Here is a 15,960-nt window from a genome sequence, read left to right as displayed (position 1 = left end):
TATATGTATTTCTGGTGTAGATCAGGAGAACGATGAGCTCGGGTTTTATATATCTCCCTGCCTGTGGCCTTTAAATCGCTTTTGCTTATCATAGCTACTCCGTCTTTTTCCCCTTCTCTCTGCTTCTCTTCCTTCCTTCCTTTTTTTTTTTTTTTAAAGTCATCTTTAAAAAGCAAAACTCATTATAATGTGTCCTGTGCTGCCGTATTCACTGGTCTTCCTTTACCCGCCGGCCTCTTGCCGGGAGCCCTGGCCTTCATGCTACCCAGGCTTATTTCGGCCTTGCCACCCGCCTGGGAGCAATTCGGTTTGTGAGGTTTGTGAGTAATTCACGCCCCTAAGGATAGGGATGCCGGGGCTTTCTGAGGATCCCAGTTAGTTTCTGTAAAGGTGTGATTGAAACTCAGTTTTTCTCAAGGGTTGAGCACATTCCCACCCTAAATTTGTTTTCCAAAATTACCTGGAATGCTCTTGAAGAATAACTTGGCTTTACCCTAGACCTCCGTGGGATCTGGGGTGAGATCTGGGCCACGGGACTTTACAGCAGGCCCTAGTGATTTTTTAGGATTATGCTGAGACTAGTTGAAGGCAAAGCACCAGCATTAAAATCCCTGTTTTTACTTAGTAATTGTTTTTTTTTTTACATTTAGCTTTGCCCTGTTTGGGGTACTTTGAAATGCTGCAGATTCCTGGGCCCCACTCTAGATTTTCTGAGTTAGAGTCTCTGGGGGTGGGGCTTGGGGAGTTCTGTGTTTTTGAACCTGCGCTCCAAGTGAAATTGAAGCTTGTGGCCCTCGAGGTGTCTTCTAACCAGGGTTTGGGAACCACAGAGCCGGTATCTTTTCATCGTACCTTGAATGGCTTTAACAAGCAAAAATGAAACATTAAAAAATTTAAATTTGATATTTCTGTTTGGTCCTCCATCCCAAATTCTTTTGGGCTTTTTCTTTTGCTTTAATGACACAAGAAGTATATTCAGAGTCACAAGGCAAAAAGCCTTTCCATTGTTTTCGTTTGTTGCAGATGAATGTTAAAGAACATTTCTAGCCTTTATAAAGGTGGACTCTGGTGTAAGATTTTTTTTTTTTTTGCATGGTGACTAACATAATAAAAAAACATTTAAAAAAAGATTTTTTTTAACTGAAGGGTTAGGAGTAATTTTAAGGGTCTAACGTGGTAGATAAAACAGTTATTTGTGTGGAAATGGAAAGATAAAGAATTTTAAAATACTCTTTATTATGCCCTAAGTCCTCAGCAGCACTTAGGTAACAGCTAAATGAGGCAGAACACTCCTGGTTTTTGAAAGCACGGGGGGAACAGCCAGGTTCTTGGCTTGGGTGTCAGTCTTTTCTAGGGGAGATGGAGATCGCTGCCAGCTTCAGGTCACTTTTTTTGTTAAGACCAGCTGAAACCTGGAAAAAGCCAAATTTGAATGATAAATGGCACAGAAATACAGGTATTTGCCCAACAATGGACTTTTGGGGACGTGGTGTTTGTTTTGCATTCATGGTTTTGTGATGTGAAATTTCAAAATGGGCCGTTTGCGTATCTGATCCGTCGTCTTCCGAGGGGGGACTGTGGAACGTCAGTGGCGGGATCTGGCTCTGGCCTGCCTGCAGGAGGGACCTCGGGAGCTGTGCCGGCCATCCTCTGGCTGCTTCGGGTGGGGGCATCCCTTCCCTGAGACCCGGCACGCTGGGGACAGCTCCCCGGCCCTTGCCTCTTCGGAGGAATGCTCTGTTCCTTGCTAGAGGCCAGGCGGCACAGCGATACGATATGGAGTTTGAGAGCAGTTCCATGTGAGGTCTTGTGCTGTAAGCCCCCAGCACTCCTTAGCCCAGGCGGCCTCCACGGGGGGCCGGCTGTGTGAGCTGCCGAGGAGACGTGTGAGAGAGGGAGAGAGTGAGTGAGCTTGCAAAGCCCAAGCGACCTCAAAGGCTTCCCAACACCTTTTCCAGGGGCAGGGGGTGCAGATTGCCTGCCCTCCTCCTCTCCCTACAGGGACCCACTCCCCCAGGGTTCTCTCACCCGTTAGTCCATCACAGATGTCTCCAGGAGCCCCTACTTGACTTGGCTGTTGGGAAACTAGGCCCACGTGACAGAAGCCAGTCTGCTGGCTGCCTTTGGAAACTGTCCCCCTCCAGGAGTAAGTGCTGTAGACCCAAGTGGTCTCCCCAGGTGACTACCGAGCAGTGCCAGCATGTGTGCCTCATGGTTCAGAGCCCTCTCCGCGTGGGTTGAGTCTAGTTGTGTGCGGCCCGCGGCTGAGGAGCTGTGAGGGGGACCTTGCTGGGGGAGCTGTCTGTGAGCAGCTGGCGGAAGCATTTGTGAAAGGTGACTGTGCTGACAAGATGCATCATTTTCCCATTTTGGTCACAGTTTGTATGATGGTGGAGGGCAGCTGGTGTGGTGACTGAACGATTATAGGATTTGGGGAAGTGCTGTAGGTGAGGAAAATGTTCCATCCGCATAGCAGGGTTGTGCCTGGTACGCAGTGCAGCGCCCTGCTTGGTTCAGCGTTTAAGTCTCCTTTGATGGTGGGTCTGGTCCGTCCCACTGATCTCCCGCGGCCCCTGGGCCTGACGTGGTGGAAATTAGTAGTTCAGGGTTATTCACTTGCATAGCGTCATCTGAGCTACAAAACAAAGGGCGATCTTAGGCACACTCCCAGTGGAAGACAGGAGCTGGGGGCCACATGATGTAAGGGGCAACATAGCTGCTTTGCCATCTTTCCGTAAAGATTGTAACAGCAAGGAAGTCAAAGATCCTTGCAGCGGTCCGCAGCAAACATGCTGTTTGAATTCCCCCTGAGAAAGCAGTGTAGGAGACGATCCCTTGGCGTTCCCAGCAGGCTCCTTTTAAATCCGGGTGTTCTTCCCTGTCCTGCATGTGGGGGCACCAGGTTCCCATGGCTGGTTCCTGAGCTGGCCTGGAGGAGCTGAGTATTCTGGAGGGAGGGTAGTTGTCTGCCGCTATGAGCAAAGGCTCCAGGGCTCCCTCCCCCCCAGCAGTGAAGGTGTGGGCAGGGTTCCTAGCATTCTTCTTGAGAAGTGTCTCAGGGCCACAGAAATCACTTCATGGTACTCTGAGGCCTCGTGTCTTCCCTTATTTTATCATAAAGCTACAATATCTTAGCTTTCTGTACTTGTTGCTAATTTGCGTTTTAACTTAGACCTCTTGGGAAAAGAAGACATTCCTTCTGATGGTCTTCAGGTTGCTGACTTGGCTACCTTATGACTCAGTTTCTTTGGTGTAGGTTTTCTGTGTGGTGTGTGTGTCGGAGACAGAGGGAGGGCAGTGTGTTTTTCTCTGAGACGGGGGGGGGGGGGGGGGGGGGAGCTGACCGCCATGCCTGCCCCTAGTATTAAAATAGCCCCGTCTTGTTCCTTTCAAATTCTTGTTTGTTAAGAAGTGTGTTAAACTTAAATTTTGATAGACAATTGATTAATTTTTGTGCCTTTCGAACTTAAAGATAGATTTTCCAAGGAAAGTCTTATATGCTAAAATTTTCTTACACATTATAGGTTTACTGAAAATATGTATTTAGCTTGACTTAAATAGATAACATTTTCCTTTGGCATTTATAGTCTCTAAATCTTTCATTGAATTCCATTTATTGGCTAAATTACATTTTATAGGTTTGTTATTGATTAGGAGGGAAACATGGAACATGTTCTGTTTTAGCAATCTCCAAATAAGATTTATTTTTTATTTTTTCCAAGAAGATATAATAATCTATAAAATTCTTACCCTTCTTATGATTTGTAACTAAAAATTAGTAAAATTGGAGGATTCTTTACATACATGTAAAATACATACAGTGGGTGTTGCAATAGGTGCATATATATTACGTATAAAATGAATATATATAATATATATATTATATATATAATATATATAATATATATAATATATATATATGTTTTAGAGCTCAGTCCCCAAATTTTGTAGATAAAAGGTATTTGTGACAGGAAGGATTAATTTGGGGATTAAATCAGCAGTAAGACTTACGTTCATTATTTGCCTGCCTAAAAGTTATTCTATAAATAACTACTTTAAAAAATTTAAAGCTACTTAAGTTTCTATTAAATATAAACCGCAAATATAATGTTGAAGTCACCATTAAACATACAATGTTGGAATAAATGGAGATGAACTCTGTCGGACTAATCCTTGCTTTTATGCTCATTGTTCGATTTAGAAAGTTCTGTGCTCTGGGAGGCCCTGTTTACAATTGAGTAAAACAAGTACCTGACCTCAGACTGTTTTATAATGTGGTGACAGGGGTGGGGAGCAGGTGTAGACAGAGCTCACTGTTGGGCAGATGTGGAAGTGCCTTAAATGACTGGACACCGTGGGGTAGGAGTCGAAAGGAGGGAGCGGTTGATTCCAACCTCAGTTAGAAATGGCTTCACAGAGTGCATTTGAGCTATCGGAGTAGGATTTTTGCAGGGCAAAGGAAACATTGGGATGGAGCGCTCCAGAAAGAAGAGCATGGGCATCTGTGGTAGTTCGAGGACATAGTTGTTAGTGCCCAGTGTTGCTGGAGCATAGGGTGTGGAGCCAAAGGCAGGAGGTGAGACAGGTGAAGTAAGTGGGAGGCACACCTTTGAAACTGACTCAAATCAGTATAAAGTCAGCCTTAAGTGGGACCCAAAGTGCCTTCATTTCTAAATGACAGACTCTAATCCCCATCTGTGGTGACAAATGTGTCTCTCTTTCTATGCTAGAGTCCCACAGTTACAGCAGTCTTCATGGAGTATTTTGATGATTGACATAAAGAAATGCAGGCGTGCTCCTGCTCGTACATTTTACCAGCAGGGTTTCCCCTCATAATTAGTAGGGAAAGGACTCCCTGGGAGCTGGTGACATGCCCTCATGGCATATGATGTAGGCCTGGGCTTCAGTTCCTCTGTCCCCAGGGCTTCTGAGGGCAAGATGGTTGGGGCTGGCTGCCCGGTGAATCTTCTTCTGAACGGAGACGTATTAGGCATGGTGTGTTGGTGATAGGAAATGTTTCTGCACCTTTGTTGTTCGTTGCTGGTAATAGACAACTTCCAGAGAGAGAGGCAGACGTCCTCAGACTGAGACAAGGACCTCATCTCAGATTTGATGGCTGGCTGGTACTGCGCCTTTGGGGTGGGATGGGGGGCCTTACCTGCTTAATTTGGTCATTTTCTTGGTACTAAATAAGGGTCTTCTTTCCTGCCTCATTTATTCCTGTGGGATGCTGTGTGCCTAGATAGACCTGTTCCTGACTGCGGTCCCTTTTTGGTAATAACTTCTATTCAACGATCTTGTCAGAAGAAATACTTCATCTGAGCTGCATGGTGCTGAGTGTCGGGCTACATTGGTTTGAAAGAGTTAATGCGCACCCTGGTGCTTGTAGCGTCCCTGGGTGTTCTCAGAAGGCCTTCTGAAGAAAGGCTGGGTACTTCGTAGTTAATATTTAAAGTTATTTTTTATGGATTTTATGTTTATAGATTCTATTTGCAAATTTTAGAAAGCACCACGTTATAGTCACGTACCTTACTTCGTATTGGCAAATTTATACTCTGCTGTCTTTTTCTCCCAGTGATTGAATCATACTGGATTTACTGTGGCAGTATGGTTGGTCACAAAATAATAATTCCTGTTGTTATTAATTATTCCTGCAATAGCCAAGTAACAGAAAGGTACATTCATGAAGGACTCATACATTATATGAGTTGTTTTCACTCAGAGGAACTCCGCAGAGCAGTTCTGACCCGAGGCTCCTGGAGGGGGGACAAAAATTACTGCTCATCTCTTAAGTTGAATAATTTACAGGAGCCTTTAAGTTGCAGGAGAGCAGGGCATTAGTGGTAGTCTTGCATTTTATCATTGTACTCTTGCTTTTGGGAAGATCTCTCCCTTTCCCATACTTCATCACTTAGAAGATACTGGACATAAGCAGAAACCTGCTTCTGTCAAGTACTTGTTATGTGCCAGGTGTTTTATGTACATTTTCTCTTTTATTCGTAATTACCACTCTGCCTATGGTGTTACATTTCCATTTTCGATTTGGGGAGGGGGCTAGTGAGACTCAGAACAAAGTAACAGGCTCAAGGTTAAGTACGCATTAAGAGGCAGGATTTGGACCCAGGTCTGGCAGTCAGTGTTACCACTATGGCATACTAGGCGTTTTTTTTTTTTAACTTTTTAATTTTTTTAAAATTTAAATTCAATTAATTAACATAGTTTATTATTAGTTTCAGTGTGGCATACTAGATTAAGATACGGTAAATGGCACTGAAAACTTCAGAGAGAAGAAAGAGTTATTTTCTTAAAGAAACCTGATGAATTTTCATTAGTCATTTGAGCATCAAAAATCGTCCTGCAGAAACAGGTGGGAAAATGACATCAGAGAAGTGATTTGCCTGTAACCAAATATACAAGGCATGTTGTACAACTTTTCATGTATTTCTAAATAAAATGTGCTAATACTATGTTAATTGGATAATAAAATAATAACCGAAATTTACTGTGGTCGATGTACCTAATATGATTATGAAAAGGCTCTTTTACAATATCAAATACAAGGTTGCTGAACTAACATCCTTCTAATGCTGCGATTTCAATCTAATACACCGTGGGTGCCAAGTTAGTTGGAGTTGTTCAGAATGTTCAAATTGCCTTCAGTTAGTTTTTATGAAATCATTGAAAAAGCATTTAATAGGCAAGTGTCCATTTCCCCGCAGAGTTTATGGTCCACGATACTCTTTTCTAAATGAATAAAAAGAGAGTTAAAAAGTCATTAATCTCCCGCCAGGGTCTGTGAGAGTGCCGCAGTTAGGGTTTATTATTGCCTCATTTATAAGCTGGGATCCAGAGTGACTCCCTAAGGTCACAAAACCAGCCGGTGTTGAAGCCGGGACTGGAACCAATGTCTCCTGCCTCCCCGTCCCAGGGCTGTTACCACTCCCAGGGAGTTGACCAATCATCACAGTTATTAATATCCTACTTGCCACTCACTGCAAGCCATGAACGTAAATATTTTGTTGGCATTTTATCTTCACCCTCCCTACATGCCAGGCTCCCTTTCTTCTTTCAGTTCCTTCTAATAACTCACGTTCCTGTCTGACCACGTTGGCCTTTGCTGAGAAAGTCGCACGCCAACCTGGCAGGGAACATGGACGCATGTGGAGTTTGCATACTTTCATTTTGATCTCAAGGCCTTTTCTAGGCTTCCCCCTTTTAGTCTTCTGTGTGCCCGAGCGTGTGTGTGTGTGTGTGTGTGTGTGTACGCCTGTGTTACGGGGAGGATAGTGAGGAGGAAGAGTTAGAGATGCATTGCACTATGTTAATATCCAATACCTTTATATATATTTTAGGAGTCAGCACAACTATATTGTCCTTTAAATGGTTTATAATACATATGTGCACCCAATTGATCACAGGACTGTGGTTTAATGAGTGACTCATTATCACAATCTGAAAGCCAGAAGGCTAGGTGAAGAAGTGTGGGCAGGGTGTCCTGTGCCTTCTCATGGCCTCAGGTTAGAAGGCTTCATTTTAGAACACAATGTTTCTCTGTAGATTACAGATTCCTTGCAGTCTCCCTCCCCCCCCCACCCTGCCTCTGTAAGAATATACAAATTGTCACAAAACATGAAATAATGTTACGGGAAAACATGGCCAAATTTAAGAAATCCTGGCTTAGAATGCTCTGAAATGTTATTGCTAAATGAATCTTCGAAGAAAATGAATTCCTTTACTGGAACAAAAGTGATTTATTATGCATTTCATGGGTGTCTGCCAAAAGAGTTACTAGCAATATGAAGACCTAATGGTTATGAATTAAATACAATCTTGTTAGCTCTGTGCATGTTGAGATCTACCTGTTGCTAAAGCATCTCCGAAGACAGGTGTTGGTATATGCGATAATTCATAATTCAGCTCCGCGTCGCACCAGACCGGGCACTTGGAATTTGTGGGGCTGAGCACAAACAGATAATTCTGTTGACCTCAGATTTTGAGAAAGACTTGAACAGATAAATGACAGGTATTGATTTCGGTGTCCTGTTGGAGTCTTGTGAGTAAATAGTCCCAAGTCAGTATCTGACGATGTTTAAATTTACTTGCTGTGCTGCTGTCTTCGTTGCTAACATGGCATGGTTTCACCAGAGCTGAGGCACACGCTCCGGAATCGTGTGTTTATCTTATTAAGGACACATACTTTTAATTTAAAGCTCTGATGAAGCTCATTTGCTTGATTCATAGTGAAGCCTCGGTATGGTCTGAAGCTTATTCGGGGGGTTCACAGATCAGCAGCTGGAAGGAAACACAGTCAGGCAGCCAGGCGCTAGCTGCAGCCCTATGTGTGACTACAGTAAGCTGCCAAGGTTTTGTAAAGCCTCTGTTTTCCTCCTCCTAAAAGGGAAAAGTAATTCCTGCCATCTGGTCCTTAAGAGCATTGTGTAGCATAAGTGGGAGATGCTGCAGACCTCTTTGAAGCTCAAGGAGACAGCACTATTTAATCTTGGAAGTCGGTAGTGCCGTGCTTTATTTACACGGCATTGTTTTTTTTCATTCCAAGACATTAGAAATAAATCCTTACTTTCCTGATGGGGGAAGTTAAGAGACGTAGAGCTATTGCGTTAACAAAGTAACCATGGGTTTTTTTTTTTTATTTTAAGATTTTATTTATGTATTTATTTGAGAGTGAAAGTGCAAGTGTGTGTGTGGAGGGGGAGGGGACGGAGGGAGAAGCAGACTCCCTGTTGAGCAGGGAGCCCGATGCGGGGCTCAATTCCAGGACCCGAGATCGAGAGATTGTGACCTGAGCTGAAGGCAGACGCGTAACCAATTGAGCCACCCAGGCGCCCCCAAAGTAACAATGCGTTAAATATTTTTAGTTTTCTGATAGCCACAATTTTTCATTCCTTGTGACACTTAATACTTTCATAGTGCTTTTCCTGTAATAAATGCTACATGGTCTGCTTTCTCTGAGATGGCGAGATTAAGATATTCATCCAATCTGAAAAGCCAGTATCGTTAGAAAAGATCATAATTCGCCAGGTTTTAAATCTTTTCCTTGGGATTCTTTGACTTTGACTAGAATAGAGTCATCCATTTTGATTCATTTTAGAAGATAAACTTTTTCTTCAGAATGCCAGTGACTTCAAGCTGTGGGACAGACCCTCCCCCCTACCATTTATGTTTGTAATCAGCATTTTTTAAAAATTTTATTTATTTGAGAGAGAGAGCAGGAGCGGGGGGAAGGAACAGAGGGAGAGGGAGAAGCAAGCTCCCCACTGAGCAGGGAGCCCAATGCGGGGCTCGATCCCAGGACCCTGAGACCGTAACCTGAACCAAAGAAAGACACTTAACCACTGAGCCACCCGGGTGTCCTTGTAATCAGCATTTTACTATTAGTCCAAGGGCACTTAAACTTTGGGCTGTGCCTGTCTTCACCGTGACAAACCTGCTATTTGAATGTGTACAGATGTACAAACAATCTGCCCCTTTGCCCAAGGTTGACTGTGTGCATAGAATTGTTCTTCCCCCTTAGGAAGGGCAGCGTCTGGGGTATGGATAGAACCTGGCCTACTCAGGCCCAGAAGGGGTGAAAGGGCCCAAGGGGGCAGCCAGTGAGCTCTCCATTGAAGAATCAGCTTGTTAAATTACAAAAAAATAATTAAACATGCTGCTAAAAACTGGATTCGGTTACTGGCTGTCGTGACCGTGACTCTTCCTCTGTGTGAGAGAAGGTGCTTGTGATGTTCTGCGCTGATCGAGTTGTTACGGGAGACATACAGGGGTTCGCGGTGACTGACGATATTTACGGGTCGCAATGGAGACAGAAACCTTGTGTGTGTGTTTGTCGTCTTGTGCCGCTTCCTAAACTCACAGCGAGTCACTTTGGTGTCTCCCTCCAAACTGAACTGAGTATGGTTTTCAGAGTGAAAGTTGACTTATCTGAACGTGTTTCTCCTTTGTTGGAATTGACACATAGCTGTTACTTTTCTTTTTTGAGGCGCAGCCTGCTGTAAAGCACTGCGAGAGCCTAACCTAGAGGTTACGAAAGCAGAGACGAGAGCGTTGGCCGTGAGGGATGGCCGGCTTCCCCTCACACAAGAAAAAGCCGTCACCACAAGCGTGCTTAGATGCGTAGGAAGGACAGATCAGAGGCCATGGAAGCGGACAGTCTGAGTTGGAGCTAGGGAGGCAGTGTGATCATTATCAAAGTCTTAAGCTCTGGGAATGATCACAAACTCAGCCTCAGCCTGCCTGGGGTGCTGTGTTTTGTTTCTTTAGATCAGGGCTCCGGTCAGAGAGATGACAGCATGGTGGACTGAACATACCCCCTTTGACTCCTTTGTGCTTTCCTTTCTCAAAGATGAAATTGATGTTTATAATTCACAAGCTAGAGAACCTGTGTTGTTCTGGAATGGCCCTTCCTGTCAGGAAGGGTTGCCTTGGCTGTGATGCGTCTCCTCTCCAGAGCTGCCTTAGGAGCTCGGCTGCCTCGGGGCCTGCCTGCCACCGGGTGTGTGAGGTAGTGGAAAAGAGAGAGAACTGACAGGGTGGGTGAGCTCACCGGAGCCAGACACTGCTGGGCACTGACTCTAGGAGTCAAATCAGTAGTCCTTGACTTTTTAGGGACGCCTGGGTGGCTCAGATCGTGAAGCATCTGCCTTCGGCTCAGGTCATGATCCCGGGGTCCTGGGATCCAGCCCTGCATCGGGCTCCCTGCTCAGCGGGGAGTCTGCCTCTCCCTCCCGCTCTGCCCGTCTCTCTGCCTGCTTGTGCTCTCTCTCTCTCTCTCTAATGAATAAATAAAATCTTAAAAAAAAAATCCTTGACTTTTCAGCTATATGTCCAAAAGTTTTCTCACAGGAGAAAAAAAAGATCCATGTGATCTAAAGGTGACCTGTGCCTACGTCACAGGCTGGTGGATATTTTCCATGTCCCGGCCTCCCAGAAGCCTGGGTTGTCCCTGAAGTCATTTATTCCTTTAAGAGGGAGATTTCCAGCCCAGCCGCTCTGCCTGGTCTCCTACCTAACCTGGCCTGAGTTCAGTGCTAAGCCAGGGCCGAGTCTGGTGCTGATAACACATTCTTTCAACAGGAAGTGCCTCCATTTTCAGTTGTCTGTGGGAGGGTGGAGGGCAGATAAGCTGTGAATGGAAACACAGAACAGATTTCTGCCCCACCCTCATAATGCACTTTGATCAGAGAAAGAGTGAGGACCTCCGCCTGCGTGAGCTGCCCACCAAGAGGAGGAAGGATGGTTCAGCTGTGGGCATTCTGAAACGTTCCCATCAGAGCTCCTGTTGAGGAACACAGGCGGGATTGGGTTGGTTTAGGTCAGTGGAGTGCCTGCTTTTGCTGTGTTCACGTGTCTGCGATCCGAACTCAAGTCCTTTCAGGGGTTTAACTGGATGTGGGAAAACATACTCATCAATGGAAATTTATGCTTGTAATTTTGTGTGTGTGTGTGTGTGTGTGTGTGTGTGTGTGTGCGTGTGCGTGTGCGTGCGTGTACTGGGTCCAGGGTTGTAAGTTTTCTCTGATTTTTTCCCCCAAAGTTGTACTGATTCTTGGTAGGCACCTCTTGAACATCACTTAGGAGGGAAAGGCACTTCAGACAGACAGTGGTATGACAAGCCAGGTTTTTCTTAAGGAGAGTTGTGCCAATTCTAGATTTCTTACACAGTTAGAATACCGGTTTTGAGAACTCAGGTTACACAGATGCGCCCATTGTAGCGTGTTTGATGTTTTAACGTATGTGGAACCATGTTTCACATCAGCCAGGTTCCAGCCGATGGCAGGTGGCATGGATGGAGGTGACTTCAGGGGTGCATGGGGGCCCCTTCTGGTCCTCTCTTCTCTCGCTTAGTGCCTCCTCTCTGAGTCCTCCCTATTTTTTCATGCTACTTTATGACTCTTTCCAGGCTGGCTCATCTCTCAAGTGCTTGCGCGTGATATTTCTGGTGCTGACGTTTTCGACCTTCCCCAAAGTTAGACTGCACTACGCCATTCAATTAAAACAATCCAGGGAAGGTACTGATGGCTCATAGATGGTCCCCTGTCCCCGCACTCTACTGCATTCCCTGGAAATACTTTTGCATGTGCATAAATTCTAATGATGACAGAATTTGTATCCTGCTGTTTTTCAGTTAACATTGCATTACAGGATTTTTTCCACTTCGCTACGTGATCTTATTATTTTTAATAATTACATAATAGTTCATTGAGCGGATGTACCTTGCTTTTCCAAACCATCCCATTTTATTAGGCATTAGATTATTTCCACGGTTTCCACTATTATAAGTTACCCAGCAGTGGATGTCTTCCCTTGTGGAGCCTTTCCCTTCCTTTGAATTCTTTCCTTACAAATAAAATTTCCAGAAGTGAAATTACAGAGCTGAGTAGGGTATAAAGTTCTTAATGGCTTTGCTAACTGCTTTCTAAAGCGTGTACCAGAATATAGCCCACTGGCGGTGGATGAGGCGACTGGGGTTATCATGATCTCATCAGATCTCATCACTATGATCTCATTATGTATCATTACATAACAATTTTATTTTTTTATTAAGGTATGATTGATAATACAAAAAAGCTGTACGTTGTGGTATTTCATGTTTAAATAGCATAACCCCAATTACAAATAAGGTTCTCAAGTGTTGGCACAAACACTTGTTCCATTTTTTTCCTGAGAAAGTCATATGTTGCTTTTGATTTCAAATGAGCTGATATGAGTCACTCATGTAATTTGGGGTTTGCCTGCCCTTTGATGCAGGAGTCTTGGTCTGCCATAGAGCTTAATATTTTTGACTGAGCAGAGATGAGACAATAGGTATTTGAGCTGGTGGCTTTTGGAATTATTGCTCAACTGTTAAGAATAATGTTCAGGGTATTAGGATTTCTTTAATGTGGTGATTTGAAGAAGGCCCATGAACCTTTTGAAGGGCTAAGGAGGCACCTTGTTTGTTTGTTTGTTGTTGTTTTTCCTGAAGAGTTGTCAGTAACAATGAGAAGAAGGTCATTGCCGAGGTAGGTGGTTTTCCGTTAGCTCTGAATGAGTTCCACTTGGGCTCCCACTAAGTAATGGTGGTGACTCACCTGGTGAAGGGCAGAATTGGGGAGATTAAGTTAGGTCTGTGCTCCTTAACAAGAATAATTACAATACTAATAGTAGTGTATACTGGTGTCGTCCCTGTTGTTGTCAGATGCTGTTGGAAATGCTTTGTGTATGTTAATGAATTTAATTCTTGCAATAACTTCAGGACATAGGTGCGTCTTTTAATTTCCATGTTCTAGGGGTGCCTGGGTGGCTCAGTTGATGAAGTGTCCGGCTCTTGATTTCGGCTCAGGTCATGATCTCGGGGTCCTGGAATCAAGCCCCGCATTGGACTCTGCACTCAGCACAGAGTCGGCTTGTCCTCCTTCCTCTGCTCCTCCCCCTGCTTGTTCTCTTTCTCTCCCTAAAATAAATAAAATCTAAAAAGAAGAAAATAGTTTCCATTTCCTAGGTGAGGAACCTGAGGCATAGGGAGTTTCAAGTCTGGCCTTCTAGTTTATCTCTCTCACGTTGTCTCCTTGCCTCCTTTGCTCATCCTTCTGTTTCAGAAGGCCTCTGGCATGTCCTGCAGGCCTCGCATTCTGACTGCCCTCGCCTCACCAGTGTGCTTACCATGGCAAGGCCTCACCCTGATGCTTCCACAAGTGCTGAATTGTCCCAGCCCTACGTGATGGGTGATGGGAAGGCGAGTTTACCCAGGAGGCGGCTTGGAGAGGTGACCCTACCTCTGAACCAGGGTAGTGCTTGGAAGTCCATCCACACCAGTCCCCGCTGTTGCAGGCTGCATGCGGCCCATTCCCAGGAATCCTTTCCCCTCTGATTCGGTTTTCGACCTACTGCTCCACCTGCATATCTCAGCCACGCGTGATCGGCAGTTGGTCATTGTTACTGTCACGTGTGTCTTTGGCCTGGGAGCTCATCCAGGGAGCGACTGTCTCTTTGGGGCTCGTGGTCCCGGTGCCTGGTTCTCCTAAGCACCTTGCCTTGCTGATGTGTCCTGTTGCTGACTTGTGGTGGTGACCCACCCCTCTGCTGTCTCAGCATGTCTGGCCAGGTGAGGTGGGCTGCTTCCTGGGCCAATCGGGTACCCTTTCTTTTTGTGTTAGAAAATAACACTTGCTGTGGTGAGGTCAGATTTAGCCGGATAAACGTCCATGCGCCTTTTCTGGGAATAGATAGATCAGTATAAGATTGGATGTGACATAAATCATTTATAATTGCACTCACTCTTTTTATTAGTTGTATGGCAGCTCCTTTCTAAAATGAGTCCTTCTGTAATTGAGTATCACCCTTTTGTTTACTTCTTTGGGGGGTAAATCTGAGTCCTGTTGGGTTTGCTCACAGTGGAGTTTCTGGAATTAATGGCTAACGTTAATTACCATATTTATGGTGACCAAATCCATCGCTTTGGTGTGTTTGACAGGATTATTTCAGCCATTTCAAAATCTGTTTTAAGTTTTAGGCATCTCAGTGACTTCATGAAATTTGCTTTATTATGCATCCAAAGTCTCCTGTTAAAGAAGTTGGAGTGTGGTGGTACTGTCATGGCTGGATTTTTACAAACCCTCGTTTTTGCCAGGGAAGTGAAGGATTGGTTATCTGTGAGGGGCTGCATTGGGAAGTTGGGATGGGCCGATAGGAATTCCCATGGCCAGACCTCCTGGAGCCTTCCTTCCCAGCCTCATGCAGTTATCGTGAGAATTAAGAGAAAATCAGATGTTTTTTGTTCCAGAAAGAGCAGGACCACATTGACTTCTGGCCCTTGAGTGGAGCCAAGGGGGCTCAGTGTACCTTCCATTCAGTTCAGCCTGTGTCTGGTGCCCCACATTTCTCTGAAGTGGATGTCACATCAGCTGAGCCAGACAAAGTGATGTTTTTGAAAAGCACAAAACACCTGTGTCAAAAAGCAAATAGCCAGTAACTTACGGGATGAAACCCTGAAAGCTAGGAAGAAGTAACAGACTTCTGAGATTTTTAGAAGGAAAAAGTCATGATTTAAGTATGGAATCATGGCTAGATTTTTATTTTTTTATCTTTAATTTTTATTTATTTAAAAAATATTTTATTGTCAGAGCACAAGCAGGGGGAGTGGCAGGCAGACAGGCTCCCTGCCAAGCAAGGAGCCCCGGGGCTCGATCCTAGGACCCTGGGATCACAATCTGAGCCGAAGGCAGATGGTTAACGGACTGAGCCACCCAGGCGTCCTGTTTTTTATTTCTTTTTTTTTTTTTTAAGATTTTATTTATTTATTCAACAGAGAGAGACAGCCAGCGAGAGAGGGAACACAAGCAGGGGGAGTGGGAGAGGAAGAAGCAGGCTCATAGCGGAAGAGCCTGATGTGGGACTCGATCCCGTAATGCTGGGATCACGCCCTGAGCCGAAGGCAGACGCTTAACCGCTGTGCCACCCAGGCGCCCCCTGTTTTTTATTTCTTAATAAACTTTTTACTTTGGAGTGATTTTAGGTTTATAGAGACATCGCAGAGGCGCCACAGAGGGTCCTGTACCCCTCACTCAGTTTTCCCAGATGCCAGCCTCTCAGGTTTCCAGGATGCTTTTGTCCAAATCATGGAAGCGGCATTGGTCTGTTGACCGACGCAAGGCGCTGCCCCCAGGTGTCTGTGTCAGTCCTGGTCTGGCGAGGCCCCCCTTGATGCGTTGCCGTTCTTCTGAGCCTGCTCTCGGCTGTGAGTTTCTCAGTGAGCCTCATTCAGGGTCTGTCTGACTTAAGGCGAGGTTCTGGGCTTTCAGGCGGAAGACCACAGAGATGACTGCCCAGGTCACATCACAGCGGGGACTTGCAACATCGTGTATCTGGGGCGCTGGCCCTTGGCTCCTCCGCAGCCACAGTGGCTTCCATTCTTTGTCCAAAAAGATGTGGGCTTGCATGAGAGAGTGGTGGTCTTTCCTCTCC

The 15,960-nt window shown here is 45.1% G+C and overlaps 1 protein-coding gene across 5 annotated transcripts in view; it reads left to right on the top strand.

Moving 5' to 3' along the window:
• GATA6 (GATA binding protein 6) overlaps positions 1-15,960 on the top strand; it is a 137,799-nt gene that overhangs the window by 12,496 nt on the left and 109,343 nt on the right. The gene's annotated exons all lie outside the window — the stretch shown is intronic.

The sequence above is a fragment of the Ursus americanus genome, chromosome 19, assembly GCF_024610735.1.
Source record: "Ursus americanus isolate L20-20 chromosome 19, mUrsAme1.1.p, whole genome shotgun sequence".
NCBI classification, from domain to species: domain Eukaryota; kingdom Metazoa; phylum Chordata; class Mammalia; order Carnivora; family Ursidae; genus Ursus; species Ursus americanus.
This window is presented reverse-complemented; position numbering and strand designations above follow the sequence as displayed.